Source organism: Triticum urartu, chromosome 2A (assembly GCF_056163025.1).
Source record: "Triticum urartu cultivar PI428250 chromosome 2A, HENAU_Tu73, whole genome shotgun sequence".
In the NCBI taxonomy this organism is placed as follows: Eukaryota; Viridiplantae; Streptophyta; class Magnoliopsida; order Poales; family Poaceae; genus Triticum; species Triticum urartu.
In genome coordinates, this window is record NC_141874.1 from 738,412,125 (window position 1) to 738,424,221 (window position 12,097).

Here is a 12,097-nt window from a genome sequence, read left to right on the forward strand (position 1 = left end):
TATACATGTTCCTATGACTATGAGATTATGCAACTCCCGTTTACCGGAGGAACACTTTGTGTGCTACCAAACGTCACAACGTAACCGGGTGATTATAAAGGTGCTCTACATGTGTATCCGAAGGTACTTGTTGGGTTGGCGTATTTCGAGATTAGGATTTGTCACTCCGATTGTCGGAGAGGTATCTCTGGGCCCACTCGGTAATACACATCACTTAAGCCTTGCAAGCATTGCAACTAATGAGTTAGTTGCGGGATGATGTATTACGAAACGAGTAAAGAGACTTACCGGTAACGAGATTGAACTAGGTATTGAGATACCGACGATCGAATCTCGGGCAAGTAACATACCGATGACAAAGGGAACAACGTATGTTGTTATGCGGTTTGACCGATAAAGATCTTCGTAGAATATGTAGGAGCCAATATGAGCATCCAGGTTCCGCTATTGGTTATTGCCCGGAGACATGTCTTGGTCATGTCTACATAGTTCTCGAACCCGTAGGGTACGCATGCTTAAAGTTCGATGATGGTTATATTATGAGTTTATGTGTTTTGATCTACCGAAGGTAGTTCGGAGTCCCAGATGTGATCACGGACATGATGAGGAGTCTCGAAATGGTCGATACATGAAGATTGATATATTGGACGACTATATTCGGACACCGGAATGGTTTCGGGAGTTATCGGATATATACCGGAGTACCGGGGGGTTACCGGAACCCCCCGGAGATTAATGGGCCTCATGGGCCCAATTGGTGGAAGAGGAGAGGCGGCCAAGGGGCAGCCACGCGCCCCTCCCCTCCCAAGTCCGAATTGGACTAGGAAGGGGGCGCCCCCCCCCCCTTTCCTTTCTCCCTCTTTCTCCTTCCCTCTCCTCATCTACTCCAACATGGAAAGGGGGGAGTCCTACTCCCGGTGGGAGTAGGACTCCTCATGCGGCGCGCCAAGGGTGGCCGGCCCCTTCCCCCTCCTCTAATCCTTTATATACGGGGAGGGAGGCACCCCCTAGAGACACAACAATTGATCCCTTGGATCTCTTAGCCGTGTGCGGTGCCCCCCTCCACCATAATCCACCTCGGTCATATCGTATAGCAGTGCTTAGGCGAAGCCCTGCGTCGGTAGAACATCATCATCGTCACCACGCCGCCGTGCTGACGGAACTCTCCCTCAAAGCTCGGCTGGATCAGAGTTCGAGGGGACGTCATCGAGTTGAACGTGTGCAGAACTCAGAGGTGTCATACGTTCGGTACTTGATCGGTCAGATTGTGAAGACGTACGACTACATCAACCGCGTTGTGCTAACGCTTCCGCTTTCGGTCTACGAGGGTATGTGGACAACACTCTCCCCTCTCATTGCTATGCATCACCATGATCTTGCGTGTGCGTAGGAAAATTTTGAAATTACTACGTCCCCCAACAGTGAGACCCACCCTGATGGATGACACGTGGCATTCACAAATCATAAAGCATCTAATCTCTCCCCCCTGATTTTAAGTGGGGGGTGGGGTAGATGCTTTGTGATTTGTAAATGCCATGTGTCATCCATCAGAATAGGTCTCACATGCTAGCCCGTGAGACCTGGTCTCATATAATTCTTTTCCGGCATTTGACTCGTAAATAACAAGTCAAATATGGGTATTCCACGAGGACGAATCGTTTTCTTTTCTGGAGCAGCCCACAATCGCCAGAATCATCCATATATGGCGATTCTCAAATACACTACTGATTCTGACAATTCTCAGATGATTCATGAGGAAGAGACGAGTTCTTTTGCGATTTTGATTTCTGGGACCATGATTCTCTACAATCGACCGAAAAGAACTAGCCCTATACGGGACATGTGGATACCGCCGCCACTTACACCCTGAGATGCGAGGCACATGCTTCACGCTATTTTTTCGATCGTGGTTCCCCATCCAACTAAAAAAGCTTCAATTTCATATGCGTTGTTATTTGCGGCCATATACCGGTGTGGTAACATAAGCACGACGTCAACCACAACACCCGGGAGCACACCGTCGCCCCATCGCAGCAATCGCGTCGGCAATGCAACATCGCTTGCCATGACGCGACGGGGCATCGCCGCTTGTAACGTCGGGCATGGAGACGCTTGATTCCGTACCAGTTTCTTCAACATATTTATTTCGTAGCCTATTGTCCGCCCAACTTTTGGCAAGAGTTGTGACAACAAGCAATTGTTTATTAGGTCTTAGAATAGGATAACATATTGTGGCTAATTACAGCCGTACTGAGTTGTATACTACTGTTTGGCTTCAAAGAGGACCTCTATGTATTGAAGAGCTCCTGCCAGATGACTGTAATCCTACTACTACCTAATGAATAGAACTCCCTTTATCCTCGAAAAAAAGATGACAACAATCGTTTAAACAAAAAAACTGAAAATTAACAATTTTCCATGGGCGTCAAACTTTTCTAAAAGTTTACTCTTAATTTTTGTTTCCCTCAGGGTTATTTTGATTTTCTAGGCGTGGAGTACGTAGTGTAATTTACTGAGTTGATTGTAGATCAAAGCCTAAGGCCTTGGCTTTCCTCGTACAGTGTGGATGCACTCTGTCATTGGACCGCAGATTATCGTGGCTGTAGACAAGTCCATGAGATCTGTGAGCTGATAAGGTGGGACCTGACCGGGCGGCTAACTGAACCGGTGCGGGGCTGTAGACAAGTCCATGGAAGCATACGCATGGCGGCAAGGCGCCATTTTGTTCAGAGGAAACGGCATGAAAACGAGCTCCGGGCCGGTGAGGAGAAGTGTCAACGTCTTCGCCAGCGACAGCTAGTCCGGATCGGAGCGCATGATTCAGCACGCACCATGTCATGCCTGCATGCTCTCGCCCATAACAGCCACACTTGTATTTCGTGGATGCGGATGCTTCGTCCCGGCCGTTTGCTCCAGCAAGTCTACTAGTATAAGATCCACGTGCTCCCTTGACTTGGGAGCCTACAGCGACCGTGCCAGGGTCCACGGGTGACCTGGTGAACGTAGAAATTTCATCCTACCATATTACTGGAGGATTTCATGCATTTTTTATGAAAGTTTTGGTTTTCATTAAGGTACTACTTTACCTTGTCCCCTACTAGTGAAGAAACACGCGTCTTAAATTTCATTGTCTCTATTCTACAAAGTCTTCTCCGAGGAACCCGCAAAAAAGAAAAACTATTGCTGCGGACAGTTCCTTGTCATCGGCTCTACTGTTTACTCGGTTTTGAGGGTAGTGGGATGAGATAGTACAATGACAAAAGAGGGCGTCGGTTTACGAAGATAAGTTAATCTTCACAAGATACACAATAACAATATCTGCAGCTTTAACCCTCAACAATATCTACAACTGACATTAGCTGCATCGCTTGACATTTAGGCAATAACTTTAGGAGGCCATATCATCGTCTCCCGGAGAAATAATCATCAAGGTCCAATAAAGAGGTACCGGAGGTGCAGTACAACGAGTTGCTTGGCTGACGGAGCTGCCGATTAATAAAATAATTAAAATGCCTTCCGTTTCTTTGTTTTCGTCCAATATCTGAAACCTCGCAAGTATACTGAACGGATAAGGAATGAAATGTAAGCCCAGCATGACACATTGACGAGAATTCTCACTCTCAATTTGCAGGCAGGCAGGCTCCTTAAAGCATACGTATATATAACACAGGTGGAAAGGGGTGACATTCCAGAAGTGTGAGCTCGCATGTGACTATGTGAGTTTGGCATAACCACATGTTCTTTTGGTGGTCATCTAAAAACTATGAAGGCAAACAGCAGTCAAAAGTTAAGAAATGTTATACGTGCCCGGTGTTAGTTGTGTTTGTAGTGAGTAGTGCATATGAAAAACATGTGATAGAACACATTGTTCTAAAACCCTAATTAGATTTCAATTTCCCCAATTTATTTAATTTATCTAACCAATAAACATGTGCAATATATCGAATTTCCTTTCATTTATCTAACAAAGAAACATGCCGAATAAATTGATGTCCCCGGTTTTATCTACTTCACAAAAGTTCAACATAGAGAGTTTTATCAGGCTCAAACTTCTAATGCTTAGGCTGTTTTCAGAAGAACATGATGATGGTAGGGCAACAAAAGAGGTCGTTAGTAATTTGGAGCGAAGGGAGTACAAGTGTTGGTGCTAAATATTATTTGTATGACATACTCAACTTGTAGATACTAAGTATTAACCCCAATATTGTGGTCGTATCACCCCGCAATATCATCAATGATATTACGACCATGTTGATCACTTTAGGCCAGTGCCGGGGTAGCCCGGATGTAGGCCACCAGGAGGACTCGTCCAGCGGGTGGAAGCCCTGCGCCTCGTCGCCGGCGGCCATGGCGGGGGGAGCTGGATCGGGACTGACGGAGTGGGGAGTCACCGGGGTTTACGCTGTCGCGTCGGGTGTGTGCGTGCGAGAACAGAGACACTACCGCTCTCTATTAGTAGTACGTGCTCTGAGCCTGGACGTGTATCCGGCAATAGTGACCACTTGCGTGCGTACGGGAGGATTGGGATCAGGATTCCCGTTGACTAGGCGAGCTATGTGAGCAGCCGCACCCTGACTCTGGGCCATACTTTTTCCGATAAAGAACATATGAACTGTCTCTGGTAGTACAATAGAATTTTATTTGGGGTAAAGCAACCCCATACTTTTTTTTCTCTGAAAGTTTTATTCCAAATGCTTCTCTTTGCTCCGCTCCAGTGGATAGAACATGACCATCTCAAATTTCCTTGTTTTCACTAATTTACAAAATTTGTGCCATGCGAAGAAGAAAAGAAAAAACTTCCGAGGGCATGAATTCCATTGCTTCATTAATTTTGAAGAGTGCAGAATGAAGCTGATTGGAGGGTGTTGGGTTAAGAACAACAGAACTGGAGAAATTGGGTGTATCTTCACGAGATACGCAATAACAACAGCTGCACTAAAGATTGGCCCAATAGCTTGGTATCTAGGCAACACAAAACGTTGTAGTTCGTTGGATTCTTTAGTGCGCTATACTCATCTCCCCGCGGAGAGACCATCGTCGCAATCTCATAGAAAGACGTCGGCGATGCAGCACACGTAGTGAGTTGGTTGTCAGCGCAAACGTGCGTGGTTGAGCAGATGATTCCTTCTTTTTCTTTGTTTTCCTCCGACATCTCAAAACTCACAATTACATTGAGCAAAAGACAAGTTTCTCAAAGCATATATATATATATATATATATATATATATATATATATATATATATATAGTGTTACTATTCATCACCCAGGGTGCAGAATAAGTTATTCTTCACCCGAGGTAATCTTACGATCATTTCATAATTAAATTACGTTTGGAATTCAAATAGTTACATTTCTGTTGATTCACTACGTAAAATTTGACATAAGAAAATAAAAATATAGGTCATAAGACAAGAAAATTTACAGTTTATGTGTATTTTAGACTATGTTTTTATGTTTGTAATTTTACATAACATAAAATATTTTTTACGGCAAATATATATTTTCTTACGGTCTCTTTTTGCGTCGGAAATAAGACAAAACTTACGGAACGTAAAATTACGGTGCATTGATGGTAAAATAGAGGGAAGTGAAGAATAACTATTCCTCGCCCAGGGTGATATATATATATATATATATATATATATATATAGAGAGAGAGAGAGAGAGAGAGAGAGGATGGGGATGTCATCCTAGAAGTGTGAGTTTAGCATTCACATAGTATGTTCTTTGGGTGGTCATTGAAGAACCACAAATATAAAGTACAGCCAAAAGCTAAGAAAGGTTTAGGTGATTGGTGTTAGCCGTGATGTAGCCAGAAATGCATGTGGCTTTGTGTGATGAACTGCATGTATTGACTATCAGACTTGAATTTTCAGCCATCAAACCTTTGGTAAGTCTATTAGTATTGATCCAATACACATTATTCTATTTTTAAATTCGAGAAAAAAGATTGACAACTATCTTAACAAACATGAAGGGATGTTGACAAATTCATTGTGTGTTTGGGTGAGAGAGAGACAGAGAGAGACAGAGAGAGAGAGAGAGAGCCAGAGAGAGAGAGAGACGGTAGGAATTTAGGATGGTCCCATGCCATAGATATCTCACCAAAATTTTGGCTAGCAAGAGGCCAAGAAATATCTAGCCAATATCTTGGCCAGTCAATGGTTGTAAAAAAAACATTTCTATAGAAGAAGAATAAAACATGAACCAAACATAATACATGACGATTTCCAAACCTAGGAAACCAGAAATATGTATATTTTACTGAGTTGATGGCAGATCAAAGCTGAGGCTTTGGCTTCCTCGTACAATCAGTTATGGCACACTATGTCCATTCGAAGTGGTTGAACTTCTGTATGTGTTCTTATTTCAAAATTTTAGTGGGTCACAAATTATCGTGGCCTTAGACTTTTTTCAGATAAACGTGGCTTTAGACAAGTACATGAGGTATATATGTAAAGAGCTGATAAGGGCATCTCTAGCCCATTGTCCAATATGGAGGGAAAACACGGGAGCAAGTGACGATGTAGACGAAGTTGAGGTTGTCTTCGCCAACCTCGTTGATGGTGAGCACGTTGATGCGGCTGCTGAGGCTGGTGTTTCAGCGTCGGGGTCACCCAGATGCAGGCCACCAGGAACGCCTCATCGAGCGAGCGGAAGCCCTCAGCGGTGGCCATGGCGCTGGAGTGGATTACGTCCGGGAGAGTGTCGGAAATCGCCTAGCCAGGATTTATAGTATATTCTCTGGACCTGGATTTGTTTGCAGATATCTAGGCATCTGGCTATAGTGATTGACCACTTGCAAGAATAGAGGACTAGGATCGGTATTCCCTTTGATTGGGAGAGCCAGATAGCAACTGTACCGACCATGACTTCAGACCCATACAGTTTGTCGTGAACATGGAGATTTCACGGTGGAATTTTATTTGGAGGAATCACATACAATTTCTGTTTTTTTAATTATAGTAAATGTGTAATTCAAGAATTAAAGAATGCTTTGTCCCTGACTTTTTATGAAAACCGACAAAAAAATAATAATTCAATAGTCTTTCCACCAAGAAAGCATCACTATAGAATTTACCAAAAACAAGCACAACTAAAACAAACTTGAGACACCAAAGACTTCAAGATGCCAACGTTGGTGTCACCCCATACAAATTTCCTTATTTACTCTGATTGACAATCTTGAGCCCCACAAAAAGAGAGAAATTATGGATAGGAATTATGTTGCTTCATCGGATTTAAGAGCATTAATGGAGTGAGATACATTGTCAAAAGAGGGTGTTGATTTAAGGGCAATACCACCCAAGGAAAAATTAATCTTCATGAGATGCACAATAATAAGAAATATAACAAGGATCTACTGATAGCTTGGTATTTAGGCAATACAAAACCTTAAGTACTTCCTAACGTTCTTTAGTATACTATACCGATCCTCCCACATAGAGACAATTAATCATCGCAATACCATAGAAAGGTGTTGGTGATGTTGCACAAGAAACAACTTAGATAGTTGAACCAACTATGAACGGAAAGAAGATTATCCCTTCATTTTCCTTGTTTTCTTCCAATATCTCAAAGTCACAAGTACACTAAACAAAGAGGGGAAGAAATGTAAGCCTGGCATGACGCATTGACGAGGACTATCTCTCTCAATATACACACAAGTTCCTCAAACCATACATGCATATAGGATTGAGGCGTCATCCAATATACCTAAGAGATTCATCCCCACTACCATATTTATCTTGACATGTAGCCTGTCCACATCATCAGTGTGCCACATCAAGATTTTTCTCCAATTAACACACCAAAGCATGTCCTTCTCTCCCTGAAATAAATAAAAGAGAATAATTTGTTTTCCTGGCACCGACTGAAGAATTAGTACTACTGAAGGGCTGATGTCCAGTCTGATTCTACCGCCAACTATCAAGGTACCCATCTACCGATTTCAGCGTCGAGTCCCAAGACTCTCTACCTCGTGCAGGCATCAATTGATTCAGATAGAACTGAACCAGTTTGATTTTTGTGGATTTTGTGGCAAGGAAGCTCCTAAGGACAAGTCGATGAGAAGTTTTAGTACGGGAAACACCTAGATATAGGTTAGTATCTTATTGGAATTGTTGATTTTCTTTATATAGCATGCACATATGCATGGGTATGGTACTACGACTGCTATTGCACAAACTATGGAGAGCAATCCATGATTCAGGTTGCATTACTCATGAACGATTTTTTGCTGGTTTATACCAGTTGCGAGCACCATTGATACACACCTATCCAGCTAGATGGGCAATGCTCGGTTGTGTTTTCATGTAACTATTTTCCCTGCTATGATCAAATACTAGCGCTGGTGGAAGCTTGTGGGATTTCCTTGCAGTGCGCAAGATGAACCTCTCTATCATTGGCCGCAATGTTACCATCAGCAAGGTAAATGGGATCCAGCGAGGCATGATTCTTTCCCTATTTGCTCTTACATTATCAAATCTAAATGTCACTTGACCTTGAATCAGTAATTAACTATTCATCACATATTAGGATTGAAGTATCTGTTTTTTTTTCGAAAAGGGGATCTCCCCGGCCTCTGCATCAGAACGATGCATACGGCCATCTTATTAACCAAATAACAAAAAATGCCAACAAGGTTCCACAGTCTCCGGCCAGACAAAGGCAAAGGATAAATGCAGCTCACACAGAGGCTGGCTAAAAATAGATAGGGAAACTAATTGCCTATCCTATTACATGACCGCCATCCAAACCGTTGAAGATATCCCGAGCTACCATCTCCCAACGGATAGATCCAGTAACCAAATGCTCCCTGGCCTCCATCAGAGTGAGTAGCGACCACGAACGGATCAGTGCCGTAGCTCAGAAAATAACCTGCAAAAAATGAATCCGTGATGTTCTGTTAAAAACCAAATCATTTCTGCAATTCCAGATAGTCCATAACAAAGCGCAAACTCCAACCCGAATATGTCTTGCTAATGCAGGCTCAACCCCATTAAGCCATGTCCCAAATAAAGCATTGACCGAAGTCGGTGGAGTAATATTAAAAGCAATATGGACCGTCCGCCAAAGAACTTTGGCCAACGGGCAATCAAAGAATAGATGCTTAATCGTCTCATCCCGATCACAGAAACTACACCTAGTAGGTCCTGTCCAATTGCGTTTAATCAAGTTGTCCTTTGTTAAAATAACTTGTTTATGGACAAACCACATAAACACTTTAATTTTTAAAGGAACTTTGACAGCCCAAACATACTTGGAAGTTGGAATAGCATTCGAATTAATAACATCAATATACATTGATTTAACTGTAAATACTCCAGAGCTAGTCAACTTCCAGCGCAATATATCGGGTTGGTGAGAAAGTTGAACCTCCATCAGTCTCCTAACTAGATGGAGCCATTCTTCCCAACGATTGCCCGCTAGCGACCGTCGAAACTGAATATTAAGGGGGACAGATTGGAATACCGTTGCCACGAACACCTCGTGTCGTTGAGCAATCCGATATAAAGACGGATATTGAATGGCTAAAGGTGACTCACCAAGCCAAGTATCCTCCCAGAAACGTGTACAAGAGTCCTGATTGAAGTATCTGTTGTGTTGCAATTCATTCAGATATGTGTGTTGGCTTTTGTTTCAGAGAAGTTTTGACCTATACTTCCACGAGCAGTGCATTAGGGGATCTCTTTGTGGTTATTATCTATCAGCCTGCCAATATTGTATTTGTTTAGCAATTGAAGACTGCTGGATGGGTGACAGAAGCTTAATTAAGTTAAGGAATGGCATACAAGATTTACCCCCTTCATGGCCAGAGCCCTTCCCACACAACATGGGGTGTCAGCTCTATTGACGTCGTCTGCTTTTGTTGACATAGCTAGAGAGCATGAATGCAGAAGTGGAGAAAGTTTAAACTGATACAAGAGTCCTAAAGAACGATTCGAGAAGTAACTGTTTGTACTACGTGTTTCTATGATTCTATCCAACCCATAAGTAGTACGCATGGACACGCCTAAAATAAAATTTGGCTTTACTCCAAATGAAACAAATCACCTTGGGTTTGGAACATAACTGTACTCAATGCTCGTGTGTGATATTTGTTGTCTCATGAGATACTTGGTTATTTGTAATTACCAAATGTCACCCTGCCTATGGGCCCGTTCGTTTTCTCGTGAAGAACATATAAACTTCTTGGTAGAATTTTATTTGAGGATAGCAACCACATACTCTTCAATGGAAGGTGTTGGGTTAAGAACAACATAATCGGAGAAATTGGCCGAATCTTCACGAGATACTACGCAATAACAATAGCTGCACTAAAGATTGGTTCAATAGCTTGGTATCTCGGCAGTGCAAAACACTGCAGTTCATCGACTCTTTAGTATGCTATACTCATCTTCCGCCGGAGAGACAATCGTCGCGATCCCATGGAAAGACGTCGGCGATGCAGCCCAAGTAGTGAGTTGCATGTCACCACTAACGCAGGACGCCGACCAGATGATTCCTTCTTTTTCTTTGTTTTCCTCCAACATTTCAAAACTCACAGTTACATTGAGCAAATGAGGGAGATGAATGTAAGCCTGGCATTATGCATTGATGAGGACTAGCTCTCTCAATCTACATGCAATGCAAGTTCCTCAAAACATGCGTATATATAGGATGGGGGTGTCATTCTAGAAGTGTGAGTTTAGCATTCGTTCATGTAGTATGTTCTTTGGGTCGTCACTGGAAAGATGTGAATATAAATGACAGTTGAAAACTAACAAGTGTTATATGTCTTTGGTGTTAGTTGTGATGTGGCAAGAAATGCATGTGGAAATGTGTGATGAAACACATGTAGTCATAAAACTTGAAACACACTTCAGTCAAACCTTTACTAAGTCTACCAGTACTCGTGCAATGCCGATTATTCTATTTAAAATTTGAGAAAAATGATTAGCAACTTTCTTAAGAAATGTTGACAAATTCAGAGGAGGGGGGAGGGGAGGTAGTGCCATATGATGGGAATTTTGGCTGGTCTCATGCCATAGATAAATAGCACTGAGCGTATGAGATAAATTCACTTTATAATCGATACATGGAAACTGAAAGCATCTAATAGCAAGGTGTATTGTGCTAGCTGCCTTGAAGAACTCCCACGTCTACCAAATCAACATGTTATCATCCAAATCACCTTCGGTGGATGAAGAGACCAAGGATATGTTTGGTTCGCCACATGTGCCTCGCCAAAATTTGGCATCCTATGGTATTCTAGACCGTGCATGGTCGTTGGCAATTTTTTTATTTCTTTGAGAAATATAATACAGATGATGACGCTCACAACGTGCATGCGTACTCACCTCTATGAATAAACGCACACAAATCCTATCCCTTTAAGCACCTCTGAGAGTCTAAGCTGACAGACCTTGATTGACAAAGTCGCGTAGTCTATGAAAAGTCATTCACATATCACACATCAGCGCCACAACTCTTGCCGAAAATTTGGCCGAAAGGAGGCTAAGAAATCTCCAACCAATATCTTTGTATGGTTAATGGTTGCCAAAAACTGGTAGGACATAAGATGGCATGAACCGAACTTAAAGCAGAACATAAAGCTTGAAACCAAGATACGTATGATTCACTAATGAAACCAAAAAATGTATAATTCACTAAGTTGATGGTAGATCAAAGCCTAGGCTTTGGCTTCCTCCTACAGTCAGTTCTGGTGCACAGTGTCCATTCGAAGTGATTGATATTTTGTCTGCATCCTTGTTTCAGTGGGTCGCAAATTATCGTGGCTTTATCAAGTAAACGAGATCGGCAGCGAGCTGATAAGGAACCGGTGCGGGTCAGGATGTAAGAGTGGAAAGGCCTTTGGACGTTCTGGGACTTGTTCACACCAGCCACCACTTCCTATGTGGGATTATGTCACAACCCAATTAATTTTTAGCAGCGTATGTGCCATCCACATACTACCACATACACAAACATTCTATACATTGATACAGTGAATCAATTTGCAGATCAAATCAAGATTTTGGTGGGATCCGGAGGGGATCGCGAAGTTGGTGTCAACGTGTTGGCTCATTGAGTCGATGACCATAACCGTGGGAG